Genomic DNA, 20,862 nt, shown 5'->3' with positions numbered 1-20,862 from the left:
CCATTAAAGTTGTATACGTTTTGTAAACTGGCATCATTAATTCAGTAAGAGAAGGGGGGAGTGTGGCTGTAACCTGTTATACAAATGACTGTGTTAGCTTCTCATCCAGGGTCCAAGACTGTAAGAAGTTTTATAATTGGTAAAGTGTGCTAAAATGTAATCCATTCATAGAATTTGACCTACAAATTAAGAGTGGTTCTTCCCACCCTTTGTACTCGAGGAAAGGACCTAATGAATGATTTTATACTGAATGTATTGTACTTCAAGTTTCACTTGTATTTTAATGGAGAAATATGCCTAACGCAAAAGAAATCAGCCCTAAGTGTTTTCAGGATGCTGGGATGGGTAGTTTTGGACGGTGGTTTTCCTTTGTCCTTGTGCCTCGGTTATCAGCACATAGACATACAGAGGAGGCCAACATTTCTCTCACTCCAGAAACCACCTAACCCCTAATTTCTGGTAATTGCTTGCATAGCAGTGATGACTGTAGAAAGGAAAGGCCACTCCATAGCACACATCGCACAGGCCAGCTCTTACCAACTCCTGTGGGGCATGGCATAAAGCTTTGACGGATGCCAATTTGAAAACGTAAAATACTAAAAGTTAGTTTTAACACTTCCCCAAGCGGTGATGCCTGATGCCCCTACTGGAATTTAAACTGAAAGATGGCTCCAGACATCGGTTGAACAGCCACAGAACCTCCACAGCTGCTCCCCATGGGCCACTGTTAGTTAATCTTGTGGCTATCCCTCTGCCCTACTGGGAAGCTGAGTGAGTGGAATTCATAAACGGGGAAAAAGCAGCTGTGCAGTGTCAGCCAGGGAAAGTATGCCAGGAAGGAAAGGCAGCATTTAGCATAGATGAAGGTGAGGAAGATCCTCCAAGGTTCATATATTCTTAAGGTGGCAAGTCGGCCAGGAACTCCAGCTTTGTGTGTTTTATGGAGCTCCTAATATTTTAGCTTTGGCCTGATTCCTGATATTTTGAACAAACACACATACCCACACTTGATCTGGAGTGGTTATTATGTCCTTATCTTGAAGTCCTGAAAGTTGGTTTTGGCCCCCTACACACGAATCCTCCTGTCTGCCCATATTCCACTTTTCAGTGATCTTTGGCTAAGTGTAAGTCTGCGGGCATCTCACTGTTGTGGCCTCTCCCGTTGCGGAGCACAGGCTCCGGACGCACAGGCTCAGTGGCCATGGCTCACGGGCCCAGCCGCTCCGCGGTATGTGGGATCTTCCCAGACCGGGGCACGAACCCGTGTCCCCTGCATCGGCAGGCGGACTCCCAACCCCTGCACCACCAGGGAAGCCCTAAGTGTAAGTTTTATCAGAACATTGAAACTGAGTTGAATCCAGCAGCAGCTATCTGACATGCCCATTGGGAAGAAGCAGAAGTACAGGGCTTGCCAAATGAAAGGGTCATCTATGGCCCACGTGACAATCTAGCTGTCCAGAAGCCAAGACGACGGAGGCAGGCACAACCAATGGGCCATCGGAATTAGGAGCTAGTCCAAGGCAGGAGCTGGGAAAGACGCGAAGTTGGCCACAAGGATGGGAGCCGCGCAGGTAGGCGGTGTGGGATGACTCTGTGTATGAATATGACGCACTCACCAGCGTACCTGTGTGCCAGCTGAACCAAATCTGACACAGTGCTTGTACTGCTGCTGTGGACTTACTTTCAATGTTTATCGAAATTAGTAAATATCCACAGGCTGATTTATTCATTGTTGAATGTAATATATTTTTAAAAAATAGGCTTCGCTAATCTATATGTCCTCATTTCAAAGGGTAAAAAAGCCAGTATTAGTCATATATTCAATTAATACTATTAACAATGAAGAGAAAACAAGCCTGGACCAGCAGAATAATTACCAAGTCTAAATTCTAAATGCCATCATACAGCATTCAAGTATCTTCATAAGCTGTATGTCCCATCACCTAGTCATTCTCTCCCACTTTCCATGATCCAAAATTTCTTCCACTTTTTTCCTTAATTCAACTATATTCAGGCATCTCTCACCCTTTTCTCGTGACTTTCTCCTTATGTGGGTATGTAGTTTAAAGCAAAGTTACATGTATACAACATAGTTACCAAGTCGAAAATCAGTTTCAGAAGTCTTGGGGATTAATAATAGAAAAGCTCGGTAAAGTTGCAAGTCTCCTAGGTAGGAATCAAGTCAAAAACTTCTCCATGATTTTAAAGTCGATTCCTTGATCGTCTTTAGTGAGGTTGTTGGTTTGAAAGTTGTCTGCATATAACCTTGCTTCAAACTACATTCTCGGGCTTCCCTGGTGGCGCAGTGGTTGGGAGACCGCCTGCCGATGCAGGGGACACGGGTTCGTGCCCTGGTCCGGGAGGATCCTGCGTGCCGCGGAGCGGCTGGGCCCGTGAGCCATGGCCGCTGAGCCTGTGCGTCCGGAGCCTGTGCTCCGCAACAGGAGAGGCCACAACAGTGAGAGGCCCGCGTACCGCAAAAAAACAAAAAACAAACAAAAAAACCCCCTACATTCTCATAAAAGGAGAAAGCTGTGAAAAAAGGGCAAATGATGCCTGAATAGAGTTTCATTAGAAAAAGAAAAGTAGAACAACTTTCAAGTAGGAGAGAGTGAGTGGGAGACAGGACACACAGATCATGGGGATGCTTGATGCTGGGGAAGGTGTTTAGAATTAGCCTGGGGGCCGGTGGTTTTCAATCCCTATTCAGGAACTAGGGCTCCTTTGGATGTGTCTCAGAAACCACCTTGAGGGGAAAGGAGGGAAGAAATCTTTCTGATAGGTACAGCCACCATCTGATGGCCCTTCCAAGCACAGAGCACCTGGGAGGTTGGCTGGAGTCTAACTGCCTAGACCTACTGCTGTCCTTGGTTAACCAGGTGGAATGGAATACAGCATTCATCCTCACCGAGATCCTATTTTTCCCTTTGCTTATAACGGTGCTATTATTCCTCCCATGGGATTCAAAATTATATATGATATTGCTGTGAGAATATAGTCCCTACAGCTATCAAGATAAGGTTTTCATGATCAGAATGCCCTGGGTTCTTAAAATACAGAAATCACCAACATTTTTCTCACATTTGCTACAACTTCAACTGTGGAACCACGATCATCTGAGCGATTTGCTCATTGATACTCGTTTTAATTACTTCCATATCCTTGCGAATCATCTCACTGTGGCTGCAGCTCAACTGGACCTTTCAGGGACATAAAATGTAACTATTTGCCCAAACTATCCACTCATCTTCATTTTTAGCATCTCTCTTTCGTGTTAGCATCCTCTAAACCCCTCTACCCAGATAAACCTCAGAAGAATTTTGCTTCTATACATTTAAATTCTTTGAAAATTTTATTCAAGAAAATATTTAAATGGAGATGAAGTTTAGATGAAAGCATCACTATTATTTATTTCTAGCTATGACTGTCAACATTCGTTCATGTTCTGAAAGTCAGATGTGAAATGCGACCCATATACGAAGCCACATCTTCCATCAAAGGACCTCTTTTATCAATCCTGAAACCATACACCAAAGCTGACAAAATATACCACAAATGCTACAAAGGTTGCTACTCGCTGCAGGATAGTTGATATTGTTGTTTGCAAAGCTTTCCCTTATTAGCCCCAGATTTCTCTTTAGTGATACTCAGGTTGCATCCTCACAGCAGCCTTGTGACAAATAAAACCCCAGAGAACATCAATCAGCCAAGCAGATGGCACAAAACGTACATCACTGTGCGTAAGTGCCGCTCCGGATGCTGGCACCTGGTCCACATGACTCTTGGCCTTCAAGAGGTGTAATTTAGCAGGAAAGAAAGAGCAAACAAAGGTACACAGGAAGAAAAACTAGATGATAAATGGTGGAACTAAGGTCAAGGGCATCGGTTCTGAGACTATATTCCCTCCGTTCATATCACAAGTCCTACTTCCAGGCTGAGTGATCTCGGGTGAGTTAATTAACTCCTCTGTGCCTCTGTTTCCCCATACATAAAACTAAAAGATTATCTAATTTAGAGGATTTTTGTAAGGGTCAGATAAATGAATGGTTTTAAATGCTTAGGACAATGCCTGACAAGTAGCGCTCAGTAGGTGTCAGCTCTTATAACACTTCTTATCAAGGAAAAGCAACCGACACAGTCTTCAGTAAGGTCTGATTCATATTTTTCTTTTTGGTTCTAAAATGTATTTGATCTATGCTCTCCTGTCTTCCATGATAAGGTCCTCAGCTACCTCTGTGGTCTGTCCTCCACTATTTCTTGCTGTCACGTTACATTCTGCTTCCCTTTGATTGCTAGTTATGTTCTAGCTCACTATTTGTTCTGCAAGGAAGGCGCTTCCTATAGAAATTCAAAAAGGAGGAAATCTGGGGACATGCAGTGATGTAGAGAGGTATGTGAGCTCAGGAGGAAGAAACGTCACCAGGCTGTCACCCACACTTCCCAGCAAAATGGTCTTTGGTGCCCAGGGAACCCACCACTGTTTATCTCCAACTCAGAGGCGTGATTGGTCAGCCCACTGCACACAGATACCCCTCTGAGAATCAAATTCACGAACTCGCCGAAGTGGGCTAAATGATGTCCCCAAGGATATCAGCTCCTAACCCCCAGAACACTGCGTAGCAGACAAGTGGTGCTTAAACAACGTTTCCCTTATTCATCTTAATCACGAAATAATCTTCCTCATATCATTTGTAGGCCAACGAATCAAACTGAATCTCAACCACACTACAGTGGACGGCTGAAACGGAGCAGGACCCTGTGGTCCTTGCCCCCCATGTCCTCCGCCTGCCTTTTGTCTGTAGAAAAACTAGCCAAAGAATAAGTTTAATCAGAGAAGTGAGAAAATGCGGAAACAAAGGAAAGCAGTCCAACAAGACCAAATAGTAATAGTGTAGTCATGAAGCAAAGTCAAGGACGTTTAGTTCCTCCTCAAGGGTTATAGACAATACTCCAAGCCCTATCCTGTGAGCTGTTGCAGATACCGAAACTCCCACCAGATGGAAGAAGTTAACTACATGATGACCAGACTATAGCCATGACATAAGCTGCCACGATTCCGAAAACTGGCCAAAAAAATGGAAACGAACCGACCCTGGAACTAAAGACTAACTGTACTTAAAACAATCAAGATGGCGCTGGTCAGACCACCGCATGACCAATATCAAGATGAGTGTCAGAGCTGACTGGGCTGTTTCTACATGCAGCCCCCTCCCTCCGTCTATAAAAGCTCTTACCTACTGATTTGGTGGGAAGGGGGAGAGCTGGCTTTTAGACATGAGTCTGCCCTCCTCTCCCCCAGTTGCCAGCCTCCAAAATAAAGCAAACTTTCCTCTCCACCAACCTTGCCTCCCGAGTATTGGCTTTTGAGTTGTGAGCAGCTGAACCCCACTTTCAGCAACGTGGGCACTAACTATGCAAAAGCATTCCCTCAGCCTTTGTTTCCCAGTTTCTTGCTTGCTTCTTCTGCCTTCCAGAACATTCTCTAGTACCTCAGCCTCCTCCTCCTCACAGCTTCCCCATGCCCACACCCTGCAGCCTCCGCCCCAGCCGGCTGCCTGCCACTTTAAACGCTCCTAGGGCCACCAGCTCCCCATTTACCTCCCAACTGCTGTTTTCCCTGCCGTCACCCATAAGGAAACAGCTCTCGAAACACCCAGTAGAAGTGCTCCTAACACTTGGACCTTGTCTTGAACGTTACTGTGTCTAAAAAATCAAAATAAAAAATTGTTTTAAAAAACCCCTTAGTTCTTAAAATATCCGGCCTGGGATCACGTCTTTTCATTTGCATGCTAATGGACTCTAAAATGTCTCGGGAAAATAACTTGGAGTCTAATGGTCATGGATATTGATTTTGCAGGAGAGAAAGAGCATTAAATAAAAATGGTCAGCCTAATTAACTGTAGCTGAACAGAGACGTAAGCCAGTCTACGATACAAAATACATAGAAAGATAGAAAGGTACCACCCTAGGAAACGTTCTCTATCATGGTAAAGAAACAGCATGACAGTTATCTTCTTATGACTAACTTCTCTCACTAGATTTCTTCAATATACATACAGCATAACACGTGCATGTTCTGTAAAGAAGCAGATAGGCATTGAGAACAGAAGTGTTTTTTGGTAAAATGTCTAATTAAAATCTAACTTGCAGAGTTGCAGCCACCTTGTGTGTATCTACTTTGTATGTAATTCCTTATTGGTATGGTGTCCATTTAATCCCCTAAACAGCTGTTGTTCAATTAGTCAGCATTACATCTCCACGTTTGACTTTCCTACATTTTAATGAATTTTATCTCCGTTAGCGTTTTTCAGGAGGATTAAAGAGACATAAATACATTTTGTGCTACTACTTGCTAACATGTTCACTTGGCTATCTATTACAAATCTCATACTTCTCATGTCCAAAACTAAAACTCTGACCTCTCCCCGCCAAAAGCAAACAAAACCTACCCCAATCACATCCTTCCTCTTCTCAGGGAATGGAAACTTAAACTTCCAGTATTTTAAGTCCAAAACCTTGCAGTCATTCTTCATGACTTCTTTCTCACATACCACACATCTAATCTATTAACTGTACTTCCAAAACAGATGCAGAATCAACCGCTTTTCACTATCCACTGCCACCACCATTGTCTGAGCCACCATCATCTCTGGCCTACATATAGGACTTCACTTTGCTTCTTCCATGGTCTCTTCCCCAACAGGATACCCAGAAGAATCCTTTTAAAATGTAAGTCAGACCATGCCCTCCCTTTGCTCAAAACACTGCAATGCCTCTCCTCTCACTCAGAGTAAAAGCCAAAGTCCTTCCAATGTCTTATGTATTAGTTTTCTAGGGCTGTAATAACGAAGTACCACCCCAAATGGGTGGCTTAAACACAGAAATTCAATGCCTTGGAGTTCTGGAGGCTGGAAGTCCAGGAACAAGGTGTCAGCAGGGTTGGCTCCTTCTGAGGGTGTAAGGGAGGATCTTTCTACCTCCCCTAGCTTCTGGTGGTTTGCAGTAATCTTTGGCGTCTCTTGACTTACAGAAGCATCAACCCAGTCTGTACCTTCATCTTCAAGTGGTGTTCTCCCTGTGTGTCTGTCTCCAAATTTCCCCTCCATAGGACACCAGTCATATTGGGTTAGGGGCCCACTCTAACCCCAGTATGACCTCATCTTAAGTTTTTATACTTGCAATGGTCCTATTTCCAAATAAGGTCACATTCTCAGGTACTGGAGTTAGGACTTCAATATATGAATTTGGAGGACACAGTTCAACTCATGACGTTCTACATGGCCCAGAGGATCTGATTTTAGTCGCCCTCCTTTCTCTAACCTCCACTCTGCCTCTCTCCCCTCCAGCCACACTGGCCTCCTTCCTGCCCATGCACACACCAGGATGCCCCCCTTTGAGGCCTTTGCACTGGCTGTCCTCGGCACCTGCAAGCTCTCTTCCATCAGGAGAGCTAACTTTGCAACTTCAAGTCTTCACTCCAAAAGTCACTTGCTCAGTGAGCTCCACACAAACCACCCTGCTTTAAATTGAAACCTAAACCCTTCCCTCCACCCAAAACACTCCCAATCCTCTTTACCTTGCTCCATTTTTCTTCCCATAGCACTTATCACCTTCTAATATAACATGTAACTTACTATTTATTATGTTTATTATTTGTTTGTCTTCCCCCACTAGAATGTAAGCTCCTCGAGGGGAACTATTTTTGTTTATTTTATCACTGATATATTCCAAGTACTTAGAACTGTGCCTAGGACCTAGTAAGCTGTCAAAAAAATTGTTGAATGGACAAGTGGAAATTCACAAATTCTCCTGATTCATCACGAAAATCACAAATTAGAGCTCTTTTTCAGGAAGTTCTAAAGAAACAGTTTTAAAAATAGAGAACTCTAAAAAGGAGTGCCTAGGGAGGTATGTAATTTTTCAATCTGAATATGTAAGCCTGGAGAACCAGGGAAGCAGCCCTTTCGCAGCAAAGAGCAGAGGTTATGTCCGCAAGAAGCAAACTAGATCAATAGAGACAAGGCAAAGCAATCAAATCATTTAGCCTAAAAATTCACTTTATTTTTTCTGTTTAGAATTTGGAGTTAACTCTTTTGCCTTTACAATCAGAAATCCCTACCTAACTACAATTTCTCATTTTATTGGAGGCCATGTAGATATGAGAAACCCTGAGGGTGAGCTGTTTTCATTAAAATGTGTGAATATGCTCCTACTACAATAGGCCACAACGGTAAAAATAATAATAATAATTGAACTTCATGATTTGATAGTCCTTGCTATAGGATGCCATGCATAGGTAATAAAATTTTATTTTAAGCAAAATGTTCTTCAGAGGAAAAATAAATAAGTTTGTTTGGGGAAATTAAAAAGTATGTGAGGGCTTCCCTGGTGGCGCAGTGGTTGAGAGTCTGCCTCCAGATGCAGGGGACACGGGTTCGTGCCCCGGTCCGGGAAGATCTCACATGCCGCAGAGCAGCTGGGCCCGTGAGCCATGGCCACTGAGCCTGCTTGACCGGAGCCTGTGCTCTGTGACAGGAGAGGCCACAACAGTGAGAGGCCGGCGTACCGCAAAAAAAAAAAAAAAAAAGTATGTGACTTTCTTTTATTTATTTATTTTTAAATTCTTTTCATTTTCAAAAAAACAATGAATTTTTTTTCAGATGGTCTTCATGCAGAAAGAATCAGAATGGACTCAAACCCAGGAGTCTTGTGTTCGTGGTTTATTTGTTCATCAGAGTTAATGTTTTCCTAGTAAATTTGGTGGCTCCACACTGAATCACCTACACTCTCACCTGCTCTCTTGGGACTAGCAGCATCCTTTTCTAAGATAACTGAGCAGATTTCGGAGGTAGGCTTCCTTGAAATCTGGCAGCTTGGATGTCCCTGAATTCCAAGAGATACCTTGGGATCCTTACAATGAATGCTTTCTTTTGCCTAAGTTAACTCTGCTACTTCCAACCAAATATACCTGTATCTGACATCTGTTTTCCAGAGTCTAAACTGTATGGCCTGTGTTTCCTTAATGTAATTTTCCAGTATGTGATATAAACTCTCTCCTCCACGGTAAGAGTAAATCTTTTTAAAACTATTCTTATTGACAGTGGATATTTACAAAGTGAAACAGTGATATTTCCATATGTAATGCTTCTACTGCCAAAGAAAAAGAGCATTAAGCTAGGAAGTAGGCACAAAGATTCATGGTGTATAAGCAAAGTTTCTTTGATCAAAATTCTCATACATTTATATAGGCCTTTAAAATTTTAAATATGCTTATTCTACCATCAGGATAAATAAATGCACAGTCACACTGCCTCAGTAGAGACATTTATATTATACCCAGGTTTGCAAATATGAATACAAGCCCTACATTCAGGTCACTGAGCATCTGTGCTCCACTGATTCCTTCATTCACATGACATTTGTAAAATTACTGCTATAGTTCTCTTTACATGTTAGGGCCTAGCTTCAACCCTGTAATTTTAAAATGCATTATTGAAATCCTAACTTTAATGGTCACTTTAAATAAGCCATTTCTTTGTTTCTGAAAATCAATCAGCCTCCCCTGCCACCTTCTTTCTTACTGACTAGGAATACTGTTTTACAAAAAAGGGCAGAGAGGCAGGAAAATGGTAAATATTTACATTGACACCCTCATCTCTACAAAGTCATATCATCCAAAAGTTTTCAAAGTCTCTAAAAACTACAGTCTCTCCTTCCAGAACCTACACACTGAAGCTCATGGGGTGGCTACACCAACTGCTGAGGCAGAGCTGTGAAGCCCCATTCCCGAGCTGGCCACCAACCAAGGGCCAGAAACCTGATTCATTTCTGATTGCTCATCCTCCAGCCATGTGGCTGACAGGGTCTTGGTGCTCCAGCCTGGCATGAGGCCTGAGCCTCTGAGATGGGAGAGCTGAGTTCAGGACACTGGTCCACCAGAGACTGCCTGGCCCCACAACATATCAATCGGTGAGAGCTCTCCCAGAGATCGCCGTCACAACACTAAGACCCAACTCCACTCAACAACCAGCAAGCTCCAGTGCTCGGCACCCCATGCCAAACAACTAGCAAGACAGGAACACCACCCCACCCATTAGCAGAAAGGCTGCCTAAAATCATAATAAGTTCACAGACCATCCAGAAAACACACCAGATGCTGTCCTGCCCACCAGAAAGACAAGATCCAGCCTCATCCACCAGAACACAAGCACCAGTCCCCTCCACCAGGAAGACTACACAACCCACTGACCAATCTTACCCACTGGAGGCAGACACCAAAAACAACAGGAATTTAAAAAGTGCAGCCTGCGAAAAGGAGACCCCAAACACGGTAAGTTAAGCAAAATGAGAAGACAGAGAAATACGCGGCAGATGAAGGAGCAAGATAAAAACCCACCAGACCAAACAAAGGACAAGGAAGTAGGCAGTCTACCTGAAAAAGAATTCAGAGTAATGATAGTAAAAATGATCCAAAATCTTGGAAATAGAATGGAGAAAATACGAGAAACTTTTAACAAGGACCTGGAAGAAATAAAGGGCAAACAAACAGTGATGAACAACACAATAAATGAAATTAAAAATTCTCTAGAAGGGATCAATACCAGAATAACTGAGGCAGAAGAACAGATAAGTGACCTGGAAGATAAAATAGTGGAAATAACTACTGCAGAGCAGAATAAAGAAAAAAGAATGAAAAGAATTGAGGACAGTATCAGAGACCTCTGGGATAACAATAAACACACCAAAATTCGAATTATAGGGATCCCAGAAGAAGAAGAGAAAAAGAAAGGGACTGAGAGAATATTTCAAGAGATTATAGATGGAATTTTCTCTAATATGGGAAAGGAAATAGTCACTCAAATCCAGGAAGTGCAGAGAGTCCCATAGAGGATAAATCCAAGGAGAAATACGCCAAGACACATATTAATCAAACTATCAGAAATTAAATACAAAGAAAAAATATTAAAAGCAGCAAGGGAAAAGCAATAAATAACATACAAGGGAATCAGGTTAATAGCTGATCTTTCAGTAGAAACTCTGCAAGCCAGGAGGGAGTGGCAGAACATATTTAAATTGATGAAAGGGAAAAACCTACAACCAAGGTTACTCTACCCAACAAGGATCTCATTCAGATTCGACAGAGAAATCAAAAGCTTTACAGACAAGCAAAAGCTAAGAGAATTCAGCACCACCAAACCAGCTTTACAACAAATGCTAAAAGAACTTCTCTAGGCAGGAAACACAAGAGAAGAAAAAGACCTACAATAACAAACCCAAAACAATTCAGAAAATGGTAATAGGAACATACATATCAATAATTACCTTAAATATAAATGGATTAAATGATCCAACCAAAAGATACAGACTGGCCAAATGGCTACAAAAACAAGGCCTGTACATATGGTGTCTACAAGAGACCCACTTCAGACCTAGGGACACATACAGACTGAAAATGAGGGAATGGAAAAAGATATTCCATGCAAATGGAAATCAAAAGAAAGCTGGAGTAGCAATTCTCATATGAGACAAAATAGACTTTAAAATAAAGACTATTACAAGAGACAAAGAAGGAAACTACATAATGATCAAGGGATTGATCCAAGAAGAAGATATAACAATTGTAAATATTTATGCACCCAACACAGGAGCACCTCAATACATAAGGCAAATGCTAACAGTCATAAAAGGGGAAACTAACACAATCATAGTAAGGGACTTCAAAACCCCACTTTCACCAATGGACAGATCATCCAAAATGAAAATAAATAAGGAAACACAAGCTTTAAAAGATACATTAAACAAGATGGACTTAATTGATATTTATAGGACATTCCATCCAAAAACAACAGAATACACATTTTTCTCAAGTGCTCATGGAACATTCTCCAGGATAGATCATATCTTGGGTCACAAATCCAGCCTTGGTAATGTTAAGAAAATTGAAATTGTATCAAGTATCCTTTGTGACAGCAACACTATGAGACTAGATTTCAATTACAGGAAAAAAATCTGTAAAAAACACAAACACATGGAAGCTAAACAATACACTACTTAATAACCAAGAGATCATGGAAGAAATCAAAGAGGAAATCAAAAAATACCCAGAAACAAATGACAATGAATACACGATGACCCCAAACCTATGGGATGCAGCAAAAGGAGTTCTAAGAGGGAAGTTTATAGCAATACAATCCTACCTCAAGAAACAAGAAAAATCTCAAACAAACAACCTAACCTTACGCCTAAAGCAATTACAGAAAGAGGAACAACAACAACAACAAAAAACCCCAAAGTTAGCAGAAGGAAAGAAATCATAAAGATCAGAAATAAATGAAAAAGAAATGAAGGAAACAACAGCAAAGATCACTAAAACTAAAAGCTGCTTCTTTGAGAAGACAAACAAAATTGATAAACTTTTTTTTTTTTTTTTTTTTTGCTGTACTCAGGCCTCTCACTGTTGTGGCCTCTCCCGTTGCAGAGCACCAGCTGTGGACGCGCAGGCTCAGAAGCCATGGCTCATGGGCCTAGCCGCTCCCCAGGCATGTGGGATCTTCCCAGACCAGGGCACGAACCCGTGTCCCCTGGATCGGTAGGCAGACTCTCAACCACTGAGCCACCAGGGAAGCCTGATAAACCATTAGCCAGACTTATCAAGAAAAAACGGGAGAAGACTCAAATCAATAGAATTAGAAATGAAAAAGAAGTAACAACTGACACTGCAGAAATACAAAGGATCATGAGAGATTACTACAAGCAACTCTATGCCCATATAATGGACAACCAGGCAGAAATGAACAAATTCTTGGAAAAGCACAACCTTCCAAGACTGAACAAGGAAGAAATAGAAAATATGAACAGACCAATCACAAGCACTGAAATAGAAACTCTGATTAAAATTCTTCCATGAAACAAAAGCCCGGGACCACATGGCTTCACAGGCGAATTCTATCAAACATTTCGAGAAGAGCTAACACCTACCCTTCTCAAACTCTTCCAAAATATAGAAGAGAGAGGAACACTCCCAAATGCATTCTATGAGGCCACCATCACCCAGATACCAAAACCAGACAAAGATGTCACAAAAATAGAAAACTATAGGCCAATATCACTGATGAACATAGATGCAAAAATCCTCAACAAAATGCTAGCAAACAGAATGCAACAGCACATGAAAGGGATCATACACCATGATCAAGTGGGGTTTATCCCAGGAATGCAAGGACTCTCCAATATACACAAATAAATCAATGTGATATACCATATTAACAAACTGAAGGAGAAAATCATATGATCATCTCAATAGATGCAGAAAAACATTTCAACAAAATTCAACACCCATTTATGATAAAAACCCTCCAGAAAGTAGGCATATCATCAAAATAATAAAGGCCATATATGACAAATCCACAGCCAACATCATACTCAATGGTGAAAAACTGAAAGCATTTCCACTAAGATCAGGAACAACACAAGGTTGCCCACTCTCACCACTATTATTCAACATAGTTTTGGAAGTTTTAGCCACAGCAATCAGAGAAGAAAAAGATATAAAAGGAATCCAGATCAGAAAAGAAGTAAAGCTGTCACTGTTTGCGATGACATGATACAATACACAGAGAATCCTAAAGATGCTACCAGAAAACTACTAGAGCTAATCAATGAATTTGGTAAAGTAGCAGGATACAAAATTAATGCACAGAAATCTCTGGCATTCCTATACACTAATGATGAAAAATCTGAAAAGGAAATTAAGGAAACATTGCCATTTACCATTGCAACAAAAAGAATAGAATACCTAGGAATAAACCTACCTAAGGAGACAAAAGACCTCTATGCACAAAACTAGAAGACACTGATGACAGAAATTGCAGATGATACAAACAGATGGAGAGATATACCATGTTCTTGGATTGGAAGAATCAATATTTTGAAAATGACTATACTACCGAAAGCACTCTACAGATTCAATGCAATCCTTATCAAATTACCACTGGCATTTTTCACAGAATTAGAACAAAAAAATCTTAAAATTTTTATGGAGACACAAAAGACCCCGAATAGCCAAAACAATTTTGAGAAAGAAAAACGTAACTGGAGGAATCAGGCTCCCTGACCTCAGACTATACTACAAAGCTACAGTAATCAAGACAGTATAGTACTGGCATAAAAACAGAAATATAGATCAATGGAACAGGATGGAAAGCCCAGAGATAAACCCACGCACATATAGTCAGCTTACTTTTGATAAAGGAGGCAAGAATATACAGTGGAGAAAAGACAGCCCCTTCAATAAGTGGTGCTGGGAAAACTGGACAGGTACATGTAAAAGAATGAAATTAGAACACTCCCTAACACCATACACAAAAATAAGCTCAAAATGGATTAAAGACCTAAATGTAAGGCCAGAAACTATCAAACTCTTAGAGGAAAACATAGGCAGAACACTCTATGACATAAATCACAGCAAGATCCTTTCTGACCCACCTCCTAGAGTAATGGAAATAAAACCAAAAATAAACAAATGGGACCTAATGAAACTTCAAAGCTTTTGCACAGCAAAGGAAACCATAAACAAGACCAAAAGACAGCCCTCAGAATGGGAGAAACTATTTGCAAATGAAGCAACTGACAAGGGATTAATCTCCAAAATTTACAAGCAGCTCATGCAGCTCAATATCAAAGAAACAAACAACCCAATCCCAAAATTGGCAGAAGACCTAAATAGACATTTCTCCAAAGAGGATATACAGATTGCCAACAAACACATGAAAGGATGCTCAACATCACTAATCATTAGAGAAAGGCAAATCAAAACTACAATGAGGTATCACCTCACACCAGTCAGAGTGGCCATCATCAAAAAATCTACAAACAATAAATGCTGAGGAGCGTGTGAAGAAAAGGGAACCCTCTTGCACTGCTGGTGGGAATGTGAATTGGTACAGCCACTATGGAGAACAGTATGGAGGTTCTTTAAAAAACTAAAAATAAAACTACCATACGACCCAGCCATCCCACCACTCAGCATATGCCCTGAGAAAACCATAATTCAAAAAGAGTCATGTACCACAATGTTCATCGCAGCTCTATTTACAATAGCCAGGACATGGAAGCAGCCTAAGTGTCCATCGACAGATGAACGTATAAAGAGGATGTGGCACATATATACAATGGAATGTTGCTCACCCATAAAAAGAACTAAACTGAGTTGTTTGTAGTGAGGTGGATGGACCTAGAGTCTGTCATACAGAGTGAAGTAAGTCAGAAAGAGAAAAACAAATACCGTATGCTAACACATATATATGGAATCCAAAAAAAAATTGTTCTGAAGAACCTAGGAGCAGGACATGAATAAAGATGCAGACATAGAGAATGAACTTGAGGACACAGGGAAGGGGAAAGGTAAGCTGGGACATAGTGAGAGAGTGGTACTGACATATATACACTACCAAATATAAAATACGTAGTTAGTGGCAAGCAGCCGCATAGCACAGGGAGATCAGCTCCGTGCTTTGTGACCACGTAGAGGGGTAGGATAGAGAGGATAGAAGGGAAATGCAAGAGGGAGGGGATATGGGAACATATGTATATGTATAGCTGCTTCACTTCGTTATACAGCATAAACTAACACAAAATTCTAAAGCAATTATACTCCAATAAAGATGTTAATAATAACAAAATTTTTAAAAAACTGTATGCTTTAATTATATTTCATCCTTGGAAGCAGCAGCAGAGCTAGTATAAATAGACCCCCATGGAAAGGTTGGGATGCCCTGCCCCCCACCCCACCTCCTACCCATGGACCCAAGACTGGTTACAATATTTTTGTCTCCCAAGAGCCTCTCTCTGATCTCCCATTTGGCATGGATATGGTAAACTCAGAATTTTTATGTGATGGAGAGTGACATAGAAAGATGCCGTTGAGGGGTGGGGGTGATGGAAAAGGAACAGAGAGGGACGTGCACTGTGACCACCTGTCCCTGACCTATTTGTTTATCCAACATGGATTTGCTGATTGCAAACCATGTGTCAGACTCCAATGGTAGCTCCAGAGGAGAGTGAAACACAATCATACATGGATTTTATGTGTTATGGAGAAGTCCGGGACACAGCTGGAGCGCCACACCCAGGGTCCCCTCGCAGTCCCTGCTCCCTAATGGCACACCCTGCTTGGACTCAGCAGCGGGTCTGCCCACGCAGCCACATTACATGGTGGGATGACTCACTTTGTAGATGAGCAGCGTGGGATTAGAAAGGCTCAGGGATTTGCCTGAAGTTGCAAAGTTTACAATTCATGAAAGTGGATCTAGCTGGGACCACAATGCTGATTAGCCTGGGACTAAAGTGTTTCCCAGGACATGAATCCCAGTCACGGGCAGACCAGAGGATTGTTCACCTTAGCAGACCCTGGGTCTCCTTAATCCATGTCAAGCTTTTTCCTCAAACCACCAGTACTTATAGTTTCTTCTTTTTATAGTTTACTATTGATCTTGTCAAGCTTTCCAGGCTTTGCCAATGTATTACGTGGGGGCAGGAGGAGAATTCATAATAGAAGAAAAAAAATTCTCCAGTGACTAATGAAAAAACAAATCTCATTGTACCAAAAAAACTGTATACCTTTCTAGAAGATCTTATTGGCTAATAATTTTTATTAATGCCTTTTAATTTTGTATATATTTTATACATTTCATTATAAACAAAATCAGCAGTCTCCTGAAAAAGCAACATATTGACAGCAGTGATTTAATTGTGCCCGTATTTCTACGTTAAGATCTTTCATGTTGAGTAAAGCACTGAGGTTTTCTACTTTGTATTGGGTTTTCCTCACATTTTCAACCTAGTTCCAGAGTTCTTTTCTACCTTCATCTTCAAAGAGAGTCATTTCATCTAATCATCTATTTGATCTCTTTTATAATGTCTTTTAATGTTTCATTAACAATTTCCTACAGTTTCTCAGTTTTTCTTGAAACAAAGTACAACCAGATGACCAAGAACTTGGGCACTGACATTAGGGCATGGATTCAAGTCAAGATACGTGCACCCCAATGTTCATATAGAAGAACTATTTACAAGAGCCAAGAAAATGAAAGCAACCTAAATGTCCATCGACAGAGGAATGAATAAAGAAGATGTGGTACATATATACAATGGAATATTAGCCATAAAAAAGAACTAAATAATGCCATTTGCAGCAACATGGATGGACCTAGAGATCATCCTAAGTGAAGTAAGACAAAGACAGATATCATATGGTATCACTCATATGTGGAATCTAATTTTCTAAAAAATGATATAAATGAACTTATTTACAAAACAGAAACAGACTCACAATTTTGAAAACAAACTTATGGTTACCAAAGGGGAAATGTGGTATTGAGGAGGAAAAATCAGGAGCTTGGGATTAACATACGCACACTACTGTATATAGAATACTGATGGATAACCAACAAGGACCTACTGTGTAGCACTGGGAACTCCACTCAATAATGGTAATAACCTATATGGGAAAGAATTTGAAAAAGAGTATGTGTATACATATAACTGAATCACTGTGCTGTACACCTGAAACTAGCACAACACTGTAAATCAACTATACTCCAATAAAATTTTTTAAATAGATAATTTTTAAAAAAGCCAGTTCCTGGAATACAGTACGTGCCTAATAAGTGTTAGCTAATATTATTTTCATAAATGGTTCAATAATTTTTATTTTAATATTCTAAGATCATAACTAAGATTTTTAACAGTCAGAAATATAAACAATTCCAGCAACTATATATTCTGATTAAGCAGATGATACTGATTTAATGTTACAGTTTTTGGAAAATATGATTCCCTTCATAATATGTGATCTGACAATGGAGTAGGGTTGCTGCCTAGTATGTGGGAAGATATTTAGGTCCAAAACTCAAGGGAGAGGTTTGAGGAGATGGGTGATAGTTGACAGTGGTCTTGGAAATGGAAGAAAATGGTCTTCCAGTTTTAGTTTGCAGAGCTAGGAGGGAAGAGATCCCAAAGAAGATCCCAGGAACAAATGAAGGAAATGGATCCTAAGAAAGGGAAGAGCCCTCAAAGAGATAGAAGAAGGGGATATTTAACTCTGGTCATAGTCAAGTAAGTTAAGGATTAAGGCATCCCCTCTGAAGACAGCAACAGCGTGATGGCTCACTGGCCATCTTGGTAAGAAAAGTGAAGTGTAGGGATGAAGACAAAATAGGGGCTGCAGTGGGTGCAGGAGTGAATGGGAGGGAAGGAAGTGAAGACAGCAACAACAGCAAATCTTTGCAAAGCTAGAAAGGAAGAGAGATTGTGACAGTACAAGAGGACTCATGTCGAAGAAATGTGGCCCATTCCTCCTCATCATGATAGATGGAAGCGAAGGTAGGATTCCCCACATCTTTGGGAGACCTCTACACCAGGAAAAGCACAAAGCTGAGACCCCATGGAAAGCCAAGTCAGGACAAAATAAGAGTTCAAAGGAATAGTTGACACCATCCAGGATAAAAACAGTGACTGCAACTACAGCACTGGAGACCTAAGATCAAAATGGCTGAAAGCAAAGAGCAGTGAGGGAAAAGTGGAGGATAAGACAGGAATTGGGCAGGATTTATCTTTTGCAGGTGGCTTCTTTGTGTCAGCTGCCATGTATGTGGCTCACTTGGAAGGGATTGCATAGACTCGCAGAGAGCTCCAAAGCTGAAAGAATGAGAATGAGGGCTTGGAGATTTTAGATATATAGGATGTCATAGTTGGAAGGGGTTATGGAAGCCATGGAGTTAAAGTCTTTCATTTTATCTGTTCATTAATTCATTTGAACAATGACTACTCACTATCACGTGCTACAAATGACATTGCATGCTGGACATGGATGCAGGACAGTTTTGCAGTAATGTTACCTATAGAGTCTTCGGTACAGATTCTACTTCCGTGGTTTTTAATGAACCCAATTTTTCTTTGTTTTCAGAAATTCATTCCATTTTTGACTTACCTTAATTCAATATTTTATTTTTCTCAACAGATTGTAACAGGGAAGAGCTAAATCAGACTCCACGTACAATCTGCTTCTTTCACTTTAACCTTTGCTTTTTGTTGCTTTTGTCATTATGATCCTGCATAATGGCCTGCTTCAGGTTACCCTGTCCACCTGTGTATGCCTGCAAGAAAAAAGGAACTAACACATCCCCTCACCGAGGCTGGTCATTCCAGGAGAGGTTTTGCAAGACTGATGGCCCTTTTACTTTACTTCCTCACCGTCTCTCCCTCTCTGATTCTATAAAAGAAACTGGCAATCAGACCCTGATACGATGGTTTTTCAGAGACACTAGTCTACCATCTCCTCGGTCTGCCAGCTGTCTGAATAAAGTCGTGTTCCTTGCCTGAACACCTCATCTCTGATTCACTGGCCTGTCATGCGGCGAGCAAACCGAGCCTGGACTCGTTAACAAGATCACTCAGCTTTTTAGACCACCCACCTGTGACATACTTATCTCTTCTCATTTTTTTGCCCTCCTTCTAAATAGTGCCAAGTCACTAACTGGAGATCAACAGTCAAGCATCATCCCCCACTCACCCTTTACTTGCTCAGAGTGAATCCCACTCTCCCTCAATCCATGATGCCTTAGCACCCGTCTCATCTGGCCCTTAGTACCTGCCAACTTCCCAATTTCCAACCAAGTGATAAGCCCTTAGATGGAATAGACCCTTCAGAATTGTTTATTACAGTAAACTGGAGTTCAGGAAGTAAAGATATAATTATTATTAGGCAATAAACTAACGCAGGGAAGAGGTTAAAAAGTGATATTTTATAAAATTATACCTCCTGTTGCTTCTCAAGATTATCCCTTGTATCAGCAAATATGCATTTGCCCCCCAAAATTAATATTTAATAGGAATTAAGGAATAGTAAGCACACAAGACTCAGTCCCCAATAAGCATCCATACCAGACAACTGGAATTAGTGGAAGAGTGTAACCACTTTAGCCACATAAAAATTGGCATTTAATTTTAGAGTCAACCCCACCCCCGCATATCTGAATCCAAGACAGGGGTTGGCCTGTCCTCTCCCATCTAGTCCTGGGTAATAGTGAGAATATTCTGTTGCATCCTGGGAGCCAACCATTAAACAGGAGATTAACAGACACTTTTCCAAAGGAGAACAAAAAGGATTGAGAAGTTTCCAGAATATGACAAAGAGTTTAAAGGAGCATATGACAAAGAGTTGAAAACCTGGAGACAATGTAGCTTAAAACAAGGAAGATTTCAGGAGAAGAGATAACTGAGATGAAAGGGAAAGCCAACTAGCCTTCTACAAATATGCCAAAGATTATCAGGAGAATGAGGTTTTCAAGTTATGATGAAAAAATTGTGACAAGAAATTTTAGTTCTGGCATGTTTTGTTGCATTTTGTTATTGATAATACCCTGCCGCCCTCTAAGAAGGGTGGATTCTGGTATCTGTTGGGTCCTTTGCTTGCTGAGTGGGAGGCAGGCATGGGGAAAAGAAAGGACTACATCTGCGTCTTTATTCCTGTCCTGCCCCTAGGTTCATCAGAACTTTTCTTTTTTTTTTTTTTAGATTCCATGTGTATGTGTTAGCATACAGTATTTGTTTTTCTCTTTCTGACTTACTTCACTCTGTATGACAGACTCTAGGGCCATCCACCTCACTACAGATAACTCAATTCCATTTCTTTTTATGGCTGAGTAATATTCCATTGTATATATGTGCCACATCTTCTTTATCCATTCATCTGTTGATGGACACTTAGGTTGCTTCCATGTCCTGGTTATTGTAAATAGTGCTGCAATGAACATTGTGGTACATGACTCCTTTTGAATTACAGTTTTCTCAGGGTGTATCCCC

Source organism: Monodon monoceros, unplaced genomic scaffold (genome assembly GCF_005190385.1).
Source record: "Monodon monoceros isolate NGI ecotype Baffin Bay Population unplaced genomic scaffold, NGI_Narwhal_1 Super_Scaffold_8, whole genome shotgun sequence".
NCBI lineage: Eukaryota > Metazoa > Chordata > Mammalia > Artiodactyla > Monodontidae > Monodon > Monodon monoceros.
This window is presented reverse-complemented; position numbering follows the sequence as displayed.